General features: G+C 38.5%; 1 protein-coding gene across 14 annotated transcripts in view; it reads left to right on the forward strand.

Moving 5' to 3' along the window:
- Klf12 (Kruppel like factor 12) overlaps positions 1 to 24304 on the forward strand; it is a 430087-nt gene that overhangs the window by 75123 nt on the left and 330660 nt on the right. For 3 of the 14 annotated variants that reach the window (XM_048801306.1, XM_048801310.1, XM_048801313.1), the window contains one exon: positions 15679 to 15925. The exons of the other annotated variants lie outside the window; for them this stretch is intronic. The gene's annotated coding sequence lies outside the window, so the exon portion shown is untranslated. The remainder of the gene's footprint in view (positions 1 to 15678; positions 15926 to 24304) is intronic. 14 annotated transcript variants of the gene reach the window in all.

Genomic DNA, 24304 nt, shown 5'->3' on the forward strand with positions numbered 1-24304 from the left:
AAACTTATCCTTCCTAGCCAGCTTCTCCTTCAGTTCCAGGTGGCCTACTGTAACCAGGGAATGGATGAGGTCCTAGGTGAGCTGACTCTGTGGGACTTTGGAGGCTGATGAAAACACAGAGCTTCTGACTCCAGTGCCTGCAGTGGCTTCTTGATATTCTGTGTCATGTGTGAATTGTTTTTTGGCCATAGTGTCTCAAAGTGTAAATGATCACTCTGAAGTTGGGAGCTTTTTGATTTCTCTGTGACTAGCCTGTTGGTGGTCAGCCCTGGGGGTTGAGTAGACTTATGTTTTGTTTTCTTCTTTGTTCTAAGAATGTTGATCCTGTGAATAGTGTGAAATACCTGTTGAGGATATTGTGGAGGGTTTTCAAATGTAAAATACCCTAAGCATATTTTATTTTATGAAATACATGGGAAAGTTTACTGGGGCTGGGATTTTGTTTTAGAAAAAAAAAAAAGGATGCAAATGATTATGACAAATAAACGAGACTTTGAATGTGCATCATCATAATTTGCACCCACTAGTTCCACAAAGTTTTTTTTTTAAATAAATATGTGTCTCTAGGTTTTTACTGTGACTCAAATGCAGATATATCAGAAATTTTTCTGCTTTTCCTCCACCTTATCCCCTCTTATTTATGTACTGATATCATTTTGAGCAATACTTTAAAAACATTTTCTAGTCCAAAGAGACTGTGGGCTAATTCAAGCTTGTAGGCATTCATTTTCTAGTCATTAAACATCTGTTTTGGTCAAGTCTGGCATTTTAGACTTGCAGCCTTCACCTTTTACAGAGGTGGCTGATTTGAAAGCCAGTGGAGGGCACTGGAGGGTGGTTAACAGCTCCAATTCTGCCTCTCGAGGTTCGCATCCTGCTCCAAGCTAGCTTTTCTGGTGACCAGGGTGGTATTTTAAGTTCTCTATTCTTTACTTTTCTCCTCTACAAAATAAAGATGTCAGCACTATCTCCTAGGGTTGTAAGAGCATTAAATTACTAAATCCATGGAAAAGATGTGAGACAGTACCTGTCATGTTATATGTAACCCTTGTGGTGGTGGTCATTATTATCAGTGCTAAAGGTCATAGTAGGAAAGACAAAGAAAACGGGTGGCATGTCTGCCCATCATTTCTGTCGTATCCTGGAAAACAGATATATTGATGTATTGTAAGGAAGTTGTATTAACTATCAATAACGTGTTTAGAATATAGTCCGTTTTTCACCATGATTGCAAAGTGAAGTTTTTACCCTGTAAGGATCAAATTCAATAGAGTAAGTTTATACAGTAAGTATACACTGATAATTTATCCTTAATTATCTTAGGTATTTTAGTGTATTATACTCAGTGTCTGAAGATGCTCCTTACTTTTTATCGGCCAACTTTAAAATAAAATCTAGATGCTAGTGTTTGCCGATTGACACAGTGGCTCTCTCCTGGTTTGGGATATTTTCATGTGCATGTACACTCTTGACAAATTCTGCTATGGCTATGGTGGACCAAGAACTTGAGGCAGCCAGAGAAGACTCCTAAGATTTTAGAGGGAAAGCAGGGCTGTTGATTGCCAGAGGCAGTGAGAAAAGGCCTAGCAGCCAGTTTGTGGGGTATGGTGGAAGTTTCTGTGGCGGAGGTGAGCAGATTGTGTGCAGTGGTAAAGGGAACCCGTTATCCTTGGACTTTTGGTCTCCTCTGTGATAATGGGAGAGAAGTACAGACACTGGATAGGGGCAACCTCTGATTTTCCTTGACTCTTTGGTCATGGTTGTGTTCTGCCAAGTGTGGCTGCCCTGGTGTGTTGACTTTAAAATTAGGAAACTGAAATGGAAACTTGCAACAGGGGAAGAATTGTCCCTCTGGATCCTGTGTGGTATGATCTGGGTGAGGGGAGTGTGAAGTCGGGCTCCGTTGCTTCCCTGGCTGTTAACTTGTTGCTCAGCTTTGACAAAGGACTCATTGTGATTTCCTTTCTGTTTAAGGGCTCCCAAATTTGTTTTCAGTATGGTCTTGCCAAGAATGAGACTAGTTGAAACTTACAAAAAAAAAAAAATTAAATTACCACAGTTGATTAAAAAATGTAATTTTCAGAATTATCTACTGGGTAGCAGGTGGGAAAACCATGAGAATTCCCATCTGTGACCTAATTATCCTAGAGAGACGCGCATTGTGTACATTTGTGTGCCTAATGAGGGGCATTTTAAATTTAGGCTGTTTTCTGGTTTCGGGGCTTAAAAAAAAAATCTAGTATTTGTAAAATGTTTTATAGCTTAATCATCACAATTATTGTAAGAAGTTCCTGGTGTCTTTTTATATGTATGTTTATATACATATTTTCATATATGGAAACTGAGGCACAGAAAGGTAAAATAATTTGTTACAAAACTGGCAAGTTTTTAGAGCCAGATTTGGAGTTCTGATCTTCGAATTTTTAAACCCCCTTTATTTTTGCTTGGTACCATTTCTTTTTCTTGGTCCCCAGTCTGTCTGTCTCACTCTTGAGGGGGTGGGGTGGGGTCTGGTAGTGGGTGGGTTTTGTTGCTCTGGTGTGGATGGATGAGTCTTTCCTCTTCCTTCTCCCCAGGAGCCTGAGCAGCCTTTTTAGTACCAGGAGGTACCTCTTTTGTTTCATTCCTTTCACGTTCTTCATTCCCCACTCCTGGTCTTCTTCCCGGTTGTCATTCCTGCTTCTTGCCACCACTCAGTCCCACTTTCTTGTGTGCCTGCAGTATGTCCCTGAATGTGCATGAGTTCTTGCAGATCTGGTGTTTCTAAGTGTGTTGCTCATGTCCATAACTGATTCTACACCATAAAACTCTTTTTCTTAGAATTTGCACATGACACTGTTCTTATTGCATCTGAATGCTGTTAATTGTCTTTCCTCTGTGCTATTTCATATCATCCACCCATGGTACATCAGTCCCTGGTGATACATCAAATGTCCTTAGCCCCCACGACTATATTTTGGGTACAACCTATCCAAATATGATAAATATTTTGTCCCATTGTGCAGGTTGTCCCTTCACCCTGTTCAGTGTTAGTTGTGCAGAGACTCTTGAGTTTGATGTCATCTCATTTGTCTGTCTTTGCTTTGGTTGCTTGTGCTTTGGGAATTATATCCAGAAAAAAATCCTTGCCCAGATCCATGCCATGAAGCTTTCCCCTGGTTTTCGTTTTCAACGTCTGATCACAGTTTCCAACCCAGTGTTGCTGACTCTCCTCTGGGCACCTTGAGATGGAGGAGGTATTCCATTGCGTCCTTCTCCTTGGGTCGCCTGGTCTGCTCTGCCTTGTGTCCGGCTCTCATCTTAGGGCCTCCTGCGCATCCTTTCCTCTTTCTCCTGTCCTCTGCCTCATCTTGTGGTTTATTCCTTCTCTGATTGCTCCCTGATTTACTAACCATGCCATCCTTCCTGAGGGGAGAGTTTTTATGAGAGGTCCAAGGTTGTAATTTACCATGTGTAAAGTTTCTTTACTCCTGGTTGTAGTGGAGCTGGGTCTTTAAATCAGGGTTGGAAGACATTTTCCTTTGGGATTTTGAAGCATTCCTTCTTTCCAGTTTCCACTGGGATGCTGTTATGATTGCTGATGCTTTTCTTAACCCTGCCCCCACTTTCTCTTTCTAAAATCTTATAGAAGCATCTTTGTTACAAGTGTTCTGAATTTCTCAATGATGTGCCTTTTTGGGGTCTGTTTTCTTCAAGTTTTGCCAGATACTCAGTGGTCTCAATCATTTGGTACACTTAAATCTTTAATTTTAGGGGATTTTTTTGAAATATGGAAATCTCTTGTTATCCACACTGACTTAAGTGTTGCAGTAAGACGGTAAACAGTTGTAGGGGAACATGCTGAGGATTGGGGTGCTGTCTCCTCCCAACAGACCTATTGTGAAACTTTGTCATCTGATCTGAATTCTGAGGATGGGAGTCTGGGATGGGGAGCGGGGGGGTGGGGGGGGGGCGCTGTTCCGGCTGATGCTCTCCCAGTCTACATTTTTTCTCTTCTGACTTCCATATTTCAGGTGTTGGCTCTCCTGGGCTGTGATTTCTATTTTCTTTATTATTTTGCTCCTATTTTCTGTCTTTTGTTTTACTTTCTGAAAGAACATGTCATTGTCTTCCCATTCTTTTACTTATTGCTATTTTTTTCCTCATCATTTTTATGTTTCTGTGAAGATTTTGCTATTGCTCTGAGCATAGTCTTTTTTTAAAATCACATTTTTTTTTTTTTAAATTCATTGTACATGTTAATAAAGTCTGCAGTTTCTGGCTGGGCCCCTGTGCAGCTTCCTGGAAGCTCCAAGCTGGTCTGTGGTTAATATTGCTGGCCTCTAAGTATGTGTCATTGGTTGTGTGGGATTCACCCCGACATAACTACTAGAATGATTCAATGACTTACAGTTCTCAAGTTAAAAAAAAATAATTAAATAACATTATGTAGCATATGATTTGTACTAGTTTTACTAGAAACTCAGCTGTGTCAGGGTGATTGTACCTCAGTATCTTGTTCTTTCCTTCCTTCCTTTTCTTGATAACAGGATTTCTGTTTATGTGTATGGATGCTCCAAGTAAAGATGACATTTTGGGTTTCTAGGTGTGGCCAGATAAGTTCTAGTCAGTGAGGTATAAATGGCTCTGGAGTGTAGCTACTTCTAAGAACCCACTTGTTTCTTCTTTTTTTATCTGTTCTACTTAGTTGTACTTGAGAGCAGAATGCATTTTAATTCATCGTACACAAATGGAGTGGATCACAACATTCAAGTTCTCTTTTTGTACACGATGTAGAGACGCACCATTTGTACATTCATACATGTACCTAGGGTAATGATATCCTTCTCATTCCATCATCTTTCCTATCCCCCACAACCCTATCCCACCCTCCCCTTTGCTCAAACCAAAGTTCCTCCATTCTCCCCCTCAACCCCGCTCCCATTATAGATCAGCACCCACTAATTAGAGAAAACACTTGGTCTTTTGTTTTCTGGATTGTCTTACTTTGCTTAGCATAATAGTGTCCAACTCCATCCATTTACCTGTAAATGCCATAATTTTATTCTCTTTTAATGCTGAGTAATATTCATTGTGTATATATATCACAGTTTTTTTAATTCATTATCTGTTAATGGGCATCTAGGTTCTAAGAATCCACTTTTCAAGTTACCTGGTGCATTCCTCTTGGCCCCTGTCTCATTGTTTATTCAGTTCTGTTGTGTGGAATGTGAATGTGATGACTGGAGGTCCAGCTGCCATATGACACCATTAGGATGGTGTACTACCCTAGGGCTGAGGGAGTTGTGGGCTGGAATACACGTGGTTCTGTATGATCAGGAGCACAACTTCCACACCAGCCCTTCACTACCTCACATTTTGCGCTGACAGCGAGGAACCTCAGTTATGCCTATGCCACTGTCCTTTGTGAAAAAAAGTTTGCTGGTCCTTACAGTTAGTCCATTTAAAAAAAAATTGTTCTAATTAGTTATACATGACAGCAGAATGCATTTCTATTCATTGTACACAAATGGAACACAACTTTTCATTTCTTTGGTTGTACACATGAGTTGTACCATATGTGCAGTCATACATGTACCATCTTTCCTGCCCCCATGCCGCCACCCTCACTTCCCTGCCCTTTGCCCAAAGTGCCTCCGCCTCCATTATGGATCAGCATCCACTTATCAGAGAGAACATTCGGCCTTTGGCTTTTTGGGATTGGCTTACTAGCATGATATTCTCCAACTCCATCCATTTATGCTGAGTAATATTCCATTGTGTACATATACCACGGTTTCTTTACTCATTCATCTATTGAAGGGCATCTGTGTTGTTTCCACAGTTTAGTTATTGTGAATCCAGCTGCTATGCACATTGATGTGACTGTATCACTGTAGTATGATGATTTTAAGTGCTTTAGGTATAGACTGAGGAGTGGGATAGTTGGGTCGTATTGGTGGTTCCATTCCAAGTTTTCTAAGGAATCTCCACAGCCTTGCAGATAATGCTTATCCTAATTGATGGCCAATTCAAACTCCCTTATCCCCAAAAGGGTTTACAGTTTATTGTTTGGTAGAACTGGAAGGTCAATGAGGGGAAGCTGGTTAAGTACCATCCCATTGCATGTAGCAACTTAAGTAGTATCCATAGTACTCCTTTTCTCTATTCCTTTTCTGCCCTACCTGTTTTTTTTTTCCCCCCTCAGGCTGTCAAAATGTAGCAGCAGGGTAACTGCTGACTGCCTCAAATTCTTTCATAAAGATGTCCCATATTTTCAGAGATAGAGCAAGCACTCTTCTGATCACTTCACAGTTGGTCTGGTCTCCCACTTCCTGAGCCAGTCAAGGTGATCAGGGAAGAATAGTCAGATGGGCTCGGCTATCTCCTGTGGTCACTGCTGATGTGTAGGCTAAAGGGACACAATTACCCAGGCATGTGGACTTAGCAGAATTTCTCTGGAATGGAGCAGGGTTGTTTCAGAAAAGAAGGTGGGAATTTAGATATGTGTCCAATTACATTATATTCAATTAGGCTTCATATTGTTGTGATTTAAAAATAAATATATAGTAAGGCAGGGTGGTCCATGCCTATAATCCCAGCCACTTGGGAGGCTGAGGCAGGAGGATCACAAGACCGAGGCCAGTCTTAGCAACTTAGTGAGGCCCTAAGCAACTTATGTAGAACCTGTCTCAAAACAAACAAAAAAATGTGGCCCAGTGGTTAAGTGTTCCTAGGATCAATCCCCAGTACCAATGAATAAATAAAAAAATAAAGTGAAAATCAACATATGTTAATTTCTTGATAATTTCCCTTTGTTTTTCAGTTCTTTGCAATGAAAGCAATGAATGTTAAAATTAATAATTATCAAATCAATGATAGTAAAGAGATAAAAGGTAAAGTTGATACATATAATAATGAAATAAGGAAATCACAAAATATTTGTCTTTACAGAAATCAGTAAGATTATCAGATAAAAATATCTGTGTTTAAAAAAAAATCACATATTTTCTGAATAGAGACCATTTGTTAGTAATTACTAAGCATTCCTGTTAGAGTGGTTACCATATATCTAAGTAAACTGTCTCAACCGCATCTGAGAAAGGGACAACCTTATGTGATTCATTTCTGATTTGTAATCTCCTAAGAAATGCCTTTTTCTCCTGTGATCCTAAGAGCTCTGTCCAGTGGCTTTTATTTTTAAAATGGAAAAACAAATTCCTGATAGCTCCCCAAACTAAAATGGAGTATGTTTTTTCTCTTCCTAAACAATGGAAAAATATATTCACTTGTTTATTAATATAGTACAGGTGGTGTAGCCTGTGAAAATTTAACCTTACATGGAAGGTAAGGCAGGCAGTTCTAAAAAATAAGCTCTGTTTTTTTTTTTTTTTTTTTAAGTTGTAGATTTACAGAAAATTGCAAAGATAGAAGTACAGAGAGCTTCCACATGCTCTCTACCAAGTCCCTCCACTACTAACATCTTACCTTGGGATGGTGTTTGTGTTATAGTTAGTGAACTCATTGAGGTCTTATTTCTCAATTATAATTCATACTTTACTAGGATCTCTTTAGTTTTTTTACCTAAAATCCCCTTTCTATTTCAAAATCTAGCACATCACATAACATCTACTTTTTTTCCCCTAGTATTGGGGATTGAGTGCAGGGGTGCTCTCTGCCACCAAGCTATATCCCTATTATTATTTATTTATTTTTAAAATATTTATTTTCTAGTTGTAGTTGGGCACGATACATTTATTTTATTTTTATGTGGTGCTGAGGATTGGACCCAGGGCTTCGAACGGCCTAGGTGAGTGCTCTACTGCTCTATTTTTAACCCCAGCCCTATTTATTTATTTTGACACAGTGTCTCCCTAATTGCCCAGGCTGTCCTCAAACTTGCAATCCTCCTGCCTCAGCTTCCAGGGCTGCTGGGATTCCAGGTGTGCGTCACCCTGCCCATCTCCATATCACATCTTTCGGTCCAGCCTCTGACTCCTCTGGGCTGTGACAGTGTCAGACTTCCTTCTTGACGGTGTTGAGGGACACTTACAGGTGTTTTCATAGAATCTCTCTCAATGGAGGTTTTCATGCTCTTCTCATGATTAGTCTGGATTATGGGTTTTAGAGAGGAGGACCACAGGGTGAAGTGCTGTGCTCACTACATCAAATCTAGAGTAGATACTGTCCAATGGACTTACTACTCTTACCCACCTGAAAAAGGGTTTCAGTCTTTTCCCGTGTAGAGATATTCTCTTATATCCTTTCCTTATGGTAGTCCTGGGGGGGGAGGTTACTGTGTAGAATTCACATTTAAGAAGTGGGGATTGAGGTTCCATCTCCATGAGTGTGAAGTGCGTACATAAATTATTGGGGATCCTGCTAATAAGATTTGCCTCTTTTCCTTATCTATTTAATTTATCAAATCTTTTTGTTTGTTTGTTTTTGTATATCAGTATGGACCCATGAATGTTTATTTTCTTCTGTGGATTTTAATCTAATAATTTTGTATCCTGACTTATTGCCATTAGATAGGGCAGAGAGGTGGGAGGGGTAGGGAGAGGGCAAGGGGTTAGAAATGATGGTGGAATGCGATGGACATTGTTATACATGTATGAAGACACGAATTGGTGTGAATATACTTTGTATACAACCAGAGATATGAAAAATTGTGCTCTATATGTAATAAGAATTGTAATGCATTCTGCTTTCATATATAAAAAAAATAATATTTTTTTTAAAAAAGTACTTCTCTACGTTCCTGTACTGCAAGATGCTTCATAATCATTTGCATATCTCTTGCCCCAATCCTAGAATCAGTTATTTCTGCAAGGAGCCCTGGTTCTTCCCATTGGAGAATGGTGTTAGAAACCAAGATCTGGGTGCTGGGTGTGCTCTTTGCTGCTGAGGCGTTGCAAGACAGGAATTTTAATTATCCCATTTGGTGGATGCAGAAGGAGACATCTCAGATGGCAATACTAGTAAAGGAAGAGGGTGGGGATGGTTGTGGTCAGAGTATGGAATAAGGGGTCTTATTTCTGGTTAGTTTCCCATTCATTCCCCTGCAGGGTGCGATTGAAAGCCTTTTCTCTCTGATATGTTTGCGAGGTGGTTTGTTTTCTTGGACACTTTGAGTCAATCATGTAAGGGCAAGGTGTAAGAACGTTTTTATTAATACCCTGACAGGAGAAGTTATTGATTGAACACATCATTCTTTTTGGTGTTTTTTTTTTCCAGTTTTCCCAAACAGGCAGAGAAATAAAAATGGTTTGTTAGAGTATCATATGTTGTTGGTAGGTTGCAATAAGAAAAGATACAGAATTCTCTACAGGGTTGAAGGTAAAAATAGACTGCTTTAGGAGTGTTTAATGGTTTAATCCTCTCCTACTCTTCTTTCAACCCACACAGCAATTGCTGTGAAGACCTGCAAGTTTATTAAAACTAGATCCATTGTTCAATTTTTGCAATTTACGTTTTTATTGAAAACACAAATATTGATTAGAGAGAAACTTTCTTTAAGGAATTCTTTCTAAGGGAAGAATTTAAACTCAGTCATATGCTATTTTATCCCTTTGCACTAATTAATCAGCACTCTTTAGAGATGGGAACTTAGTAGTTTTAACTGGTTGCCATAGTCAAGGATGTATGATTCTAGTTTACTCTTAGTGAAACCATACTGATGGCCCAGAGAGTGCTCATACACACACCTGCACACACTCACACCATGCACATGCTCCCCAGTGAGATCCATTTTCCACTGAGGTGTGTTAAATGCAGGGAATTGGAATGAGTTTTGCAGCTGTCTCGGTTTCATTACTTCTGATATCCCAGACAGAATGACCTGAGATTGAGCTATTGTGAATTATCTTATCCTTGTCCTCCTTCCGCGTCCCCATATTTAGTCATCACTACACATATTCTGTTCCTTTGAAGCATTTGAGTGCATGAATTTTTTATGTTTGAAACAATTTAATCTGTCAGAGGATGAGGGTCTTAATTTTATTTTCCTTCTGGCCATTAGTGGGATAATTAGAAAAGCTTGAGTAGCGCTAGACCCTTATTTTATCCAATCTTTCAAGTTTACAGACTTAATGAAAAAATAATATTTCATGAAGGGAACCTCAGTTTAACCTTGTGAAGAGGTTTTTCAGTCAATTAGTCAGACCTTACTTATCATGTGTGGAATCATTTTTTACATTTCATCATTTTTTTTTTTAAATTTGGGTAATCTTGTGAAAGGTCCTGATGAATCTTCTTCCTTCAATCTCTGATTCTTATTTTCTAGGTTTCTTCCTACTGTGCTGTCTCTTGTGATGTCTAGGCACTGGAATGGCTTCCTGCCCATCAAGATTCATTGTGCCGTCTCAGTTTTAATTTTGCCTCAGTTAATGCTTTCCTCATATTCATTCAAATGCTTTATGAGTTCCTGTTCTCTGAAACATAGATCTTATCTGTTTGATTGAATGACACATTGCAAATATTTAATGTTACATATTTATGAGGACCTTCTGAATTATTTTATTACCCTTTTGGACATACTTATCAGGTCTTACTTAATTGATGTTAAGACTCAGCAATCCATTAAGTCTTTCAGTCAATTCAGAATGTAACTAGGATTCTATGGCCCTAACTCCAGCAATGTTCAACATAGCTGAGTCAAAGCAGCTACTGTTCTGGGTTTGATTCTTTTTTTGCAGTCTTTGGGGCATTTCGACCTTTTGATATCATTATGACAATAAAAACATGGAGTACTGCCTGGCAGGGAGAAATGGCTAACAGGTCAGATACATGTTCAGGATCAAGTCTGCATGTTAATTGCACTTGAGACTTTTTCTATTAAGAATTAGTAGGGTTGGAGGTATAGTTAGGGGGCTGAACAATTGCCTAGCAAACATGAGTCCCCAAGTTCGAACCCCAGCAAGGGAGTGTGAATTAACCAGTAGATAACCTTATTCTTGGTTAACCTTAGGTTTTGATTAAACATAAGCATTGTAGAAGATTTTATTGATCACAAACGTATAGCAAGTACTCAGCCTTATACATGTTTTCTGTGAAAGAGGTGAAATCATAATTGTCAGTTTGCAAATGATAAAATTAAGGCACAGGGAGTTTATATAACAATTTGCCCATATATACACAATAGCAAGTTGTGGATCAATGCATACCTACTAAAGAGAGTTCTTGAAAAACTTTCCTGTTCTGAGGTTTTTCTAACCCTCTTTTGAGTGTGTGTGGTAAAAATCAGTGATCTGGGGAACTGGATCACCATTATCTTTAATTTTGGATTCCTCTTTCATTAAGTTGAGCTTTGGGGTGTTGGTGATCTTGATAATGAGTTTCTGAAAAGAATGGTTGCCACAATAAATTAAACTATTCAAGTCCCTATTTTACGTAGTGCTTGCATTTGAGAACAAATCCCTATCAACATGAGTATTCAAAGTCATTGCCTTTGGATTAATACTTATTAACCACATCCTGTGTACAGTGTCTCACTTTAGGCACAGTTATCACAGAATGTAAAATAAGGGACATCTTTGAACTGGGTGGGCCAGGTGAGTCTTCCTTTCCATTGACACTTCCATAAAAAATATACTCATGCGTAACTCTTATGAGACCATATGAATGGTGCAAAGCATTGTGGGGGTTCAGAGAAGGCAGAGGTAATTAGAAGGAAATTTCTCTGAGGAAGTTGGTTGAGAGCTAGGTTGTGGATTTCTTTCTGCCACTTGTATTTAAGGTAGGAGTAGCACAGGTGCTGAGGAAAAAGCAGTGTGCACAGGTGTGATTGTTGGGTAAGGCATAAATGTGGGAGGAAATAATTTCAGAGATGTAGTTTGGGGTTATGTCATGGGTTTTATTTAATGCCATTCTGGACAATTGTTATTGCAGCACAAATGGGAAAGAAGAAATCACTAGAGTCATTCTGGATAGAATTCGTGGGACTTGGCGACTAATAGAATGGGAAAGGTCTGGGTGGATGAGGGGTCGAGGACAGTGTTAGACTGAAGTGAAGGAGGCTGGATCAAAATCAGAAGAGCTGCTTTTCCTCCTAGCCAGCTTTGCTGTGGCACAGATTATTGGGACAATTGCTATGAACATTTTGGTGACCTCTGCAATTGAAAAGCTGGTTTGTATGACTTAATGTTTTAGGTAGGGCATGTGTTGAAGGAGAGGGACACTCCTTCAATAAGTTGTAGAGAAAATGCCTGTCTGTTCCAATAGCTATGCTGTGTAATGTATTTAGTGTATTTAATGAAGTATCACAGGAGCCTTTTAGTAATCTTAGGAAAATGGAAAGGGGAACATTTGTGGGTATACTGATATTGGCACTGAGTTTATAGTTTTGAAGTCAAAGTTTCTTGGCATGAGTCTCCTAAGGGCCTCTGAAATCCCTATGGCCTGGACCAGGATTGCAGGTGTTGCCTGCATCCGCTGGAGCCTCAGTCTTTGCAGGGCGGATGGATGGGTCTGTCTGTTGCATAGTCCTCTGTTCCCTACATAAGCAGCATGGACCATGCTGTCTTGCTTCCTCACAGGTGCTCCTCAGGATGACACAATCCTGTCTGCTTTGGATGACTGTTACATCCCTAGCACTTGCCACTGTTCCTGGTATGTGGTAGACTTAAAAAAACAAAACAAAACAAAACAAAAAAAGGAAGTAATGTGGAATTATTCTCACGGTCTGTGGCTATTTTATTTGTCCTGTTTATTAGTAAGTTGGTGGTAGATAACTGTTGACCTGATGAATAAAGCTTTGAGAGACATGATGTTTGGATGACTATTGATATTGAATCAAAGGCCTATATCTCTTTACCATTTATATGTTATTCCATAGTTGAATGCTTCAGTTAGAATATCTGTTCACACTGCACTCAAGTCAGTCAGCAGTTTGGTGTTTGGACAAGCCATATGTTATTGGAAGGCACTTTTTATAACGAATATTTGGATGGTCACTCATGTATGCAAACAGGGAGGCATTTACTAGATGGTCCTGTGTGCCCTAGGACAGCTCAGTGGAGGTTGCTATCTTGCCTCTGTCATTTTAAGGCCATTGATCATCTGAGCTGAGGCTTAAGGTGTATGCAGAATTTCCATTTTTATCTTAATTGTACTAAACTTTTGAAGCCTAATATTAATACTTTATTCCCCCCATTTTCCAAAACTAATCAGTTTTATAAGTCTTTATTGAGGTCAGAGTACAATAATGCCATTTTTTAAAAAAATTGCAGAATTATGTTTTTGAGTAGCACTTTTCAGATACAGTGTTAGCAGTATAAGGGAACCCAGAGTTCTGTCTAAAGCTGGTTTACAGAAGACCAGTAAGTTAAAAATCAAAGTATCATAATCTTATTAATTGGAAACTCATCAAAACATAGAGATAGGATCTCTTAAATAGAAGATTACATATTAATATAAAATGAAATTGTTTGCTTATAAAACCTTCGAAGGAAAGCACATACCGTGCAAAGTCAATCCATAGCTATGTTTTAAAGAAATAGTAGTAACACCTGTTTCCGGTTAATGTTTTTTCACTAGTGATAGATGCTTCAAGTTTAATAACAAAAATCATTTTTTTCCCCAGAAAGTTCTCGCCCCTCAGTTATACATGCTCTAAGCTGAACTGTAAATCTAGTTTGAACATTTAAACATTTCCAAAGATGTATCACAAAAAGCAATTTAAAAGAAACATTGAGCTTTTGAAGTCAAGCACAACCCCCTTTCCTGTGAAAGCAGTCTCCTTAATTTACTGAACATTTCTTTTATGTTAGAAATAACTTCAGCAAAAAGTTTTCCCCAGGGTTGAGATTTTAATGATGTGAACCTTAGTGGACCTCAGGTTAATATGATTATTTTAAGGTAGTCACATATAATCATTTATTTTGTGAATGGAATGGTGATTGGCAAATGTATTTTCTTTAATGCAGAGTGTGACTGTGGTTCAGGGCCCCATTGCCAATGCTCACATGTGCCTTCCCCATGTGGAGTACAAGCACACCTCTTCTTCCCTCCTGTAGTGATGTTTGTGGTGGATAGCTGGACTGTGGCTGCCTCAGAATCAAAGCTTACATTGCCTTGTGTCAGTAGCCCCAGCATGCAGAGCAGTGTCAGGCAAGAGTATATGCTTAATAAATGTAGATGGAATGATATGTGAGGGGCTAAATGTATGTATGCATGTTTAGCAAACAGTGTTTGTAATGGATGGACTTTCTTTTTCAAAAAATTGTTTTGAAAGATAAGTTTAAAAGGAATTCCCTCCACCTTGCCTCCCAACTACAGGGAGATCTCTTACCTATTCCCTATCAGTTTCCCTCGATATTAGCATCTTCTATGACTATAGTACAGTATTCAAGAGAAGTTGACATTGGAGTAATTCACACCTTTTCCCACTAGTTTTACATGTACTCATATTTGTATGCTTCTGTGTGTAATTCTATGCAGTTTTGTCACGTGTAGATTTGGGTAGCTACCAGAGTCAAGGTGCACCTCTTACATATATGTTCCATTAGTACAAGGCACCCTGTCGTAGTTTACCCATCCTCCCTCTAACAGGATTTTAATATTCCTGACTTTGCACTAACTTAGGCATTAACTATGGCATGTAAAATAATTATACGATGTTTATGTTCAGGAAAAGAGCAGCAGTAATTGTACTTGTTGACCATTCATTTATGACTATCATCCCTCATCCACAATGACGTTACATATTTTTGAATAAAAAATATTGCAATTGGTTTTGTAGAGTTAGGGATTGTCACAGTTATTACCCTGGAAGTCCATTCTCATGAATCAGAACTTAGAGACCCCATGTTACATTTATTACCTAGAAAATGCACAAAATAGCAAAAAGTAAGTAGAATGCTTTTAAAGTCAGGATCCGCAGTATTAATGAGTTAAATATTGACAAGTACATCTTAGAATATGATCAAAATAAGCAGAAAAATGGATACAGACTCATGTGCAATAAATTGGAATTCTCAGCAGGTTTTAGTTGGTGTGACTGTGGATGTCTGGGCAAAATTGAGGCTGTAAAGATGGAAGCAATTGTCAGGCCTACAAGTATCTGAACATGTGACCTTGTGGAAGGAAATCCATCTCTGGGGGAGACCACAGCAGGCCGGGTTGACTATAGAATCACCTGTGTTTATAGGAGCAAAGAGGAAACTTGACATAGAAGGGGAAAGCAGGTTCTCAGACAGGTTTTTTTCTGTAAGAAGTAGTTCAGATTTTTTTGAAAGTGAAAATCCTTCGTATCACAAAAATAAAAGTAGCATGGATGGTGAAAGGAGACTCTCATTTTACAAAATACATGTATGAAGATGTGAATTTGGTGTCAACATACCTTATATATAATCAGAGATATGATAAATTATTGTATAATGGTGTATTAAGAATTATAATGAAAATAAATAAAAAATCATTAAAAAATAAAAATAAAATGCTACATACATACACATACAAAAAAAAAACAAAGATAAAAGTAGACAAAATGGCAAAGTTTATGCTTGGGTTACAAATATGTTAAAATGAAACCTGTTGATGTGGGAGAGAAGGCTCTGTCACTATGTCCTCTTCTCTGATTTACTCTTTCACATTTCATGGTGCTGGCCTTCCAAACAATGCAGGGGTCCTGGGAATTTCACCACTGGGAGTGAGAGGACCTTTCCCTGCTGACTCTACTTTCTTCTCTTCTCCCTGCAGTCTCCTGTCCCACCTTGGTGCTGCTGATAGGGCAGAAGCTAGCTGGAAAAACCTGTTTTTGCAAAGAAAACCATCAAGGCCACACTCCCCTGTCCTTGGGGTAGGAAAAGTCTTCCACCTCCTCAGGTTTAAAGACCTTCAGCCTGTGCTGAGAACGCAGTGTTCTCATCCTTGGTGTTCACGGGTGCTGGTGTGCCCTGCCATGGACCTGGGAGCCTGTGGGTGGGCGCCCAGATGAGGAGTCTGGGTGAGTGTCAGGCAAGGCCTTTAAAAATAGCTTGTTTTTCATTTTTGGGAACATAACCTCCTTGTTCCAGTTTATTAACAATCAATCTTTAACTCTTACATTAAGTACTGTGGGATGTTGGGGCGGGGAGGAAACAGTCTTTGCAAAACTAAATTTCATTAAGGAGTTATCTGTAAGTGGGAGAAAAATAGATTTTCTAGTAATGCAAAATAATAGGCCATGGAATAAATGGGGTAGTTAAGCACAAGAGTATGTTTTTTAGATTACAGAAGTGGTCGGAGGGAAACTGGTGAAGACAGTGTTTTGACATGCTTTGTAAGACTTGCTGAATGCTGAACCTGTTCAACAGGTGCTTTCAGGGAGACAGGGGCTGGGGATTGGCTGAGTGCTGGTTGGCCCAGGTGTGCACTGCCTAGGGCCAGGTGTCCTGGGATCAAGTCCTTCCATTTACTAGAATTGTTATTCAAGTTGAGTTTCTTGCATGATTACAAATCCCTGTCCTACGTTAAAATTCTAAATAAAAAGTAATGATTATTGAAAGTTCTCTAGATTATTGATTATTGAAAGTTCTCTAGATTGAAAAATCCTATAAAGATGTGAGTTTTTACTCAATTACCAGTTTTGAAAATCAAGTTGAATTTTTTTTCGTGTACAATTTTAAACTGGAGAGTATCTGAAAAGATGCTGATACTAACACATTCATGTGAAACATGATATGATGGTGAAATAATGCAGCACATCATTTAAGGTTGAAAAATGCATTCCCCTGTCAAACTACAGAATAGATTTCTTTTCTTTTTTTTTAGGATGATTATAATCCACTTTAGCTTTTCTTAAAAATTTGTGAGGAAAAGATTAATTACTTCCGTAGATTTTTGTTTGGTTTCATTCAGACTTTGTTTTTCTTAGGAAAACCAAATGTGAGTTAAACAAAAATTATACCATGATCCAGCCTTTCTCCCTTCCTTATTGAGCATTTATTTAGGTGACAGCTCCTGCAATGAGTATCAAAAATAATTGCCATACCTGCCACTGTTCAAATAGTTAATATAGAAATACAGATATTCTCTGACTAAAAGTGGTTTAACTTGTGATTTTTCTTAACTTGGCAATCATGTGAAAGGGATATACTTTCAGGAGAAACCATATTTTGCATTTTGATCTTTTCTGGACTAGCTGTAGGCAGTAACATACGATTTTGTGATGCTAGACAGCCCCTGTGAACTGCAGCTCCCAGTCAGCATAGAACCAGGATGGTGAGCAACCCATGCTTTGCAGGATACTGTGTTGCACAGCGATGATATTTGGAAGGCTAGGTATATATATTAAACACACTCTCAACATATGATATTTTGAACATAATGAATGGGTCAGGCTTGACCCTATGGTAAATCAGAGAGCATCTATTATATATGTACTTCCAACTGAGTCCTGCTGTCAAAGGAAACAATCTTGGGGGGTGCAGGTGATAGGGACCTGGTGAAGCTATCTTCCCTTGAGGAAGTAACCTTTGAATACTGGTGTGAAGTGAGCTAGAGGATGAAGAAACCTGGAGAGCAGAAGAGAGAGGTATATGGATTAGAATAAGAATTAATTGCTAAAATAGTGACACTATTAAGCTGGTTTATGGGATGGGTCTTTTGACAGTGTTCTCTGGAAGCTTACCAAAGCCTCTTCTGTTCATCTAGGACTCTGGTGTCCTCCGTGTTGTGGATTGTCCAAACTTGACATAGTTTCAGAAGCCATCCCTTAAGATTTTGAATGTGTCTCTTTAGTACTTGCCTCATAGAATGTAGCTCAGTTCAGTGCCAGGCACTTGCCGAGCACGAGCGGTACACTGGGCTCCATGCCCAGCACCCCCAAATCCCCAAATCAAAAACCAAGAACCCCCGAATCAGAGTAGAGTACACAGGTTACAAAAGAAAATTTAAGTGGCTATTTTTACAAATCTGAAGCAGAGAAGAAATTTCAAACATAGACTCCAAATCCAGAAATCATAACTTGGAAATAAGTTGATATATTTGACAACTTAAAACTCAAACATACCTTGATAATAAAAATTGTCAATTTGAATGACAAACCATAAACCAGAGGAGATTATAATATATTACAATGAAAATATTTTTCATGAAGACACCTTCTTCCTAGAGTAAGGCACCTGCTTTAACATAAAGATAGGACTATATCTGAACAGGAACTTCACAGAAGATCACATGCCAATGACCAATAAATGCAAAAACTGATGTTTAATTTGACTGGTAGTCCAGGAGTACAAATTGAAATCAAATTGTGCATTTTCTGTCATTTTCTGCTATCAATTTGGGGAAGATTGGCCACCCCAACTGTTGGGAATGAGGGTGTGGTAAACATGCTTGAATATCTGATGAAGCAGTGTGAGCTTCACTGTGGAATTATCTTTGTTGTTGTTGTTTTTTGTTGATACTGGGGATTGAACCCAGGGGCACTTAAGGACTGAGCCACATCCCCAGCCTTTTTTTGGGCATTTTATTTAGAGACAGTTTCTTGCTGAGTTGCTTAGGGACTCACTAAGTTGCGGAGGCTGGCTTTGAACTTGGGCTCCTCCTGCTTCAGCTCTCAGAACCACTGGGATTATAGGCGTGTGCCACCGGTGCCTGGTGTGGAATGATCTTAAACACTGAGAATTTAAACATTTCAAAAAACTCCCTTGACTGAGAAATTTTAACTCATGGGGATTTATTCCAATAATGTAATTTTGCATATGAGGAAAGAGTTGACTGGTCATGCTCACCAGATAGTTGCTATAATTAAGAATTTTGAAGGTGCCCCAATAGAGAGAGAAAGAAATATGGCACATTGATAGAAGGAGCATGGAGCTATTGTTAAAAGCATAGTGTTTTGAATTTACTGATATGGAAATTTGTCTAAAAAGGCATGGTTAAGTGAAGGAAGTGGATCACTAACGTTTAGATCAAGTTTACATCGTAACATTAAAATAACAATTTTAAGATATTTTGTTAAATGCTTTATGTTAATTATCTAATTAACAGTTTTAATTTTAAATAAGTTATTTAATTGTGTGTGTGTGTGTTTTAAAGCACAGGCAGCCCTAGTTTTAATTTGTACACAGTGCATGTCAAGTTTTAGTTGAAGAGGAAATGAAAAACAAAGAAATAATTAGCATATTCAGTTGGCATTTTTAATAAGAGCCATGGGCATTATTAGGTAAATTAGAAAATGATGTTTGCCAAGGTACCTTTTTAGGGTAGATAAAAAGAAATGGAGTTTTAAAGAATAAAAAAAAATTGAAGATTACATATGTTTCAGTTTAAAATTTTAAATACTTCTTGGAAAAAGCAAAGAAAATAACTTTATATAAAGGTAATTGTATTTTTATTGACCAGCCATCAAGTATTTACTGAATACTGAACATTGCCAGAAAGAGAAGTAGTGTCAGATGCAGAATTAGTGATCTGGTTGTGGAAAAAAATCCTCAGGAAGAGGTGATCCATGTTTAAGAGACTGTATGGTTAGGTAGTAAAGTATAAAAAGTTTCAATGAAAACATAAAAACAAGGTCCTGGGACAGGAGGATAGAATTGTATGTAAGATAGGTAAGGTCAATAATACTCACCTGTAACCGGGCAGGCACTTGGAGATAGTGAGCTCTAAAGTGAGTGGAATTTGTAGGTAGAGTCAAGAATGTTTTCCAAGCAGGTAGCCTTGGCAGAGACCAAAAGGTGCAGAACAGGAGCCAGAGGCGACATGGGTTCAGGGAGTGCTGGCCTGTTGGCCTGGAGCAGCAAGTGAGACCAGATCATACAGCTTCCCTTGTGAAGTGTTTACACAGAAGATCTGAAGTGCTTAGAAGAACTTTCTACAAGATGTAATTGTATTGGTGTACTTCCAGTTTCCCTTTAGATTCTATAGAAATATTAAGAAAAGTCCCATAGTAAAGTTTATGCCTAGGAGATTTGGAATTTCCTATTACATATCACAGGTTTTACTTCCAGTTTTCAAACTGTTATTTTTATAGTATATGAACAGCATTTTGTGGATTTTAATGTGTGAAATTATGAACTTGATTAGTCTAAGCAGAGATCTGCACACCGCTGCCCAGGGTTCTTAATTAAGAAAATCTATGTTGAATGGAGGCTTTGGACATCATTTAGTATGGCTTCCCACCTCTGATAGTAATCCCAAAAGAGGATTATCTCTAATTATTTGCCCAAAATAAAGAACAGAAAGAGGGACTGAATTATTTGCTTAGCCTAACATTGAAAGAGCCTATACCTCCTCTCAAGAAAACAAAGGGGACCTATGATGATATTTTCTTATACATGTAGAATTAAGATTAATCCGCTTCCTTGTGCTGGAGATCGCCCCCTTGCAATGTGATTTGTATAACCTATGTGAAACTCAATATATGGTGTATTGTTGTACAGCTGGTAATTTAAAACAGAAGACCCAGTTCCTTTTTTGATTATTAATCTAAGATGTGAGGGCATCCATACACACACACAAAAAAATATCAATTACCCGATGAAGTCTAAATCATGTCTAAAACTCATAGTGTTAGAAGTGACTTATTCAAGGAAAACATTGTGGAGAAAGGGGGCAAAAATTTTGAAAAAGTTGAAGGATGGGAACCAGTGGACCTAAAGATTTCTATCTGAAAGGAATGGCAGATGATTGGAGTCCATGAACCTATCTAGTCTTGGACTATTAATATTTTTATTTTCAGAGTACAGCACAGTGCCTTGTACATATTGGTTCATGATTCTTTAAAAAATATTTTGTCATACAGTTATGCTTAAATATTTTAAAGTGTAAAATGGAATTTAACAATATTAGGTATAGTGTAGCAGCTCAAAACTCAGTTTAAAATTAGATTGTAATTTGAGTTCTGGTTTGACCGTTGCTTCCATATCTGTGGTATTAGTCAAAATTTTTACCTTCCTCATCTGGAAGGTCGTACTTGTAGTACCTATTTCAATATTTTGATGAGAAATCTTACAACCTTAAACAAAAGAGACACAGGAATATGGCAAAAGGCTACTTTTGTGACTTGCATTAACATATAAATGCATTCTTTATGGTCTGTGGCAAGTGTCTAAGCAGTGACACTGAGTGGCTAGGATACTGTCTGTGGCATAAGATTATTTTCTCTTGAAATTGGAAGGGGGCCAAGCCGGGAGGGTGAGTGGGAGGAGAGCAAAGGGCAGCTAGGTTTCTCCTGGTGCAGTGGAACTGTTCAGATCTTTTCCTCTTCCTCATCTAGGTATTTAAGAACGAACTTCTCATGGAAGGTGTAACATACCCCTTTTCTAATGAAAGAAACTGGTATTTAACTGGACCAGAATTTTTTACTTATTTTAATTTTTATTTATTTTTTGGTACTGGGGATTGAGCCCAAATACTAAGCCACATCCCCAGCCCTTTTTCGTATTTTAGACAAAGGGTCTCATTGAGTTGCTTAGGACCTCAATGAATTGCTGAGCTTTGAACTTGGGATCTTCCTGCCTCAGCCTTCCTAGCCACTGGTATATAGGTGTGCACCACTGTGCCCAGCTTGGACTAGAGATTTGACCTGAAATAACTATGAAATAACTTAATGGGGGCTTTTATGGAGGAAATTCATATCTATATACGACAAAGTTCAGAATTTCAAATAGTGCAGAGCAGCCTGTGGGGGCATCAGGTTCTCCCTGGCCCAGCCACTGACCTCCTTTCTGCATCCCTTCTCTGGAGCTTGCACTTGGCCCTGGCTCTGCCCTTCACCAGTGCCCCCAGGTGAAATTCCATAGGCAAAGGTCTTAGGGGATGAAGCTATGAAGGTTTTACCTCAGAGGTCACCAGACTTTCTAGATAGGGAGCCAGCAGCCTAGGAGGTATTTGGAAGGGGCTGTTCACCTTGGAAACCAAGTTTCCTGGTGTGTGGAATGAAATGCTCTTGGAAATGCCTGGAAAGATATGGTCAGAGTGAGAGGGTGCCTGAGATCCCCCTACACTTTATTACATTCTTTAAATACTTACCTTAGAAACCACCCGTGACTTGGACACTAAAGAAGAAAGTAAAGACATATCGGATGCATTATACTTTGCCAAATTATTTTTCTTATAGTTATATCTGACCTAGGAGAAATGATGACCAGTAAATATCTGTGTATCAATTTTAAGACCTTAAAGATAAAATTTCAATTTATTTGAAAACCTTTAATAAGAAACAAGTGAAAAATGTTGTAAATGACCAGTCATGGTTACAATTTTGTCATTTAGTTTAGCAGTTCTTCTGTTTCAGGGACAGAATTAAAGAAATATAAGTAAAAGTGCTGGTTTTATATGGCTTATTAAAATTTTTTGTCCCTTTTAGACACAGATGAGTATTTGGGAAAAGTATGCAATAAAGCATCAGAACTTCAAATGCTAGATGCACCTGGTCCATTTATTATTGATTAGATAACTTTCTTGTACCTTTGGACAAGGTATAATTCCTACCCAAGTTTCACTACCTCCTATATAAAATATAGTTACCAAAAGGACTTAACTTGGTAGTGTTTTGCTGAGAACTATGTAAATGAGAACTGTTGGAAACGTCTGGCAGTGTGTCTGGAAGTTAGTACTCAGTGCATGTGAACTATTGATGTTAGTGATAATTATTGCCAATTCCTTTTTTTAATATGTCATTCATTATTGCTGGGTGTTTCTCTAGAGCTTTTCAATTGGTCATGTAATGTGATGCCACTTTTTTATAACCAAAAAAGTGTTCTGTTCTTCTAATAGAGTAATATTATTTGTCTCATATCTTTCTTTAAAAAATTTTTTTTTGTAGTTGTAGCTGGACAACATGCCTTTATTTTATTTGCTTATTTTTTTGTATGGGGTGCTGAGGATCGAGCTCAGTGCTTCACATGGGTTTGCAAGGGTTCTGCCACTGAGCCACAACCCCAGCCCCTGTCACATGTCTAACTTCCTGAAGCACTTAGCAAAATGCTTTTGTAAAATCATATTAATAGACATTTAAAAGTTGAAGCACATTCCATATAAGATCTGTGTTGGTATAAGTAAAATAAAGCTATATGTTGTTGGAACTAATATCAAGAAAAATTTATTAATACAATTTGCTGGCTTTTTTTTTTTTTGTCCAGAGGATTGGACCTGGGCCCTTGGGCTGAGTTCTATCACTGTGCAGTAGCCCCAGTCTTGTTGTCGACTTTTTATATGATGATTGTGTGCTCACAATAGAAACTACTTACAGGACAGTGATAGAGTAAACAACAACAAAAAAAGTACCTCTCCCCCAAAAGACCCTTAAAAATATATTGTGGCTTCTATATTCAATTACTTAAGTAACATTTGGTTTTAAACACATACTATTTGAGGCCCACTGAATGTAGAAATGGAAACCACGGTGTACTGGTGTACTTTTATGCACATTTAAAAATAGCCTTAGGGGAATCTTAATTTTTATAAAACTAACTGCACAAATCTTCCTTCTTAGCACTCTCTCTCTTATTTATAGGAGAACATATATTATTATTTTATAAACGATTATATATGCCACTGACACCCGACCCTCCTCCAAGACATACTGTAGGCATGTTGAATCAACAGACATAGATGGGCAGGGTTTTCCTTGAAATGCATAATTAGAGGATGGGAGGTTACTGTGAGAACTAAAGAGAAAATGAGGAGGAAGAGATTAGGGAGGAAGACATAGAAATATGGAGGAGAATAGATTTACTCTGAATTCTCATTGCCTTCTGCACAAATTCCTCAGTGAACTGCAAGATAGGCTGTTCTTGTTAGGTTTATTGTAATGCAGTTGTTTTCTATTTTTGTTCAAACCAATTCTTTTTTTTCCCCATTGTCTTTTTCTATCTTGCTGCTTTATTCTCGTTTATATTTAAGAAAAGCACCGAGGCCAAGCACAGTGGTGCACACCTGTAATCCAGCTACAGGGGAGACAGAGGCAGGAGGATCTCCAGCTCTAGACCAGCCTTAACAATTCAGTGAGACCCTAACTAAACTAATAGGTTGTGGATGTAGCTCAGTGACTGATTGCCCCTGGGTTCAGTCTCCAGTACTGAGAGAGAGACAAAGAAACAAAACCCCAAAACCCACTGTGTCACTTGCTGTCTTTTTGCCCTGCGGGTGCTGCAGCCTCAGCCCTGCAGCTACCCCACCGTGGGAATTTGCACATGGGGGGCACATTTCCTGTCAGAAGCCTTAAACTGGCCCCTGACTTTTTAAGGTGGTGATTCACACAGGAAAGGACCTGAAAAACTGCATCAGGGCTTATGACTTCCTTGTGGGCTGGGCTGATAAACTTGGTACTCACAGGGATCCTTGGACTTGGAATCACTTCAGTACCTTTTGGCATTTTTTTTTTTTTTTTTTA

This window comes from Marmota marmota, unplaced genomic scaffold (assembly GCF_001458135.2).
Source record: "Marmota marmota marmota unplaced genomic scaffold, marMar, whole genome shotgun sequence".
NCBI classification, from domain to species: Eukaryota; Metazoa; Chordata; class Mammalia; order Rodentia; family Sciuridae; genus Marmota; species Marmota marmota.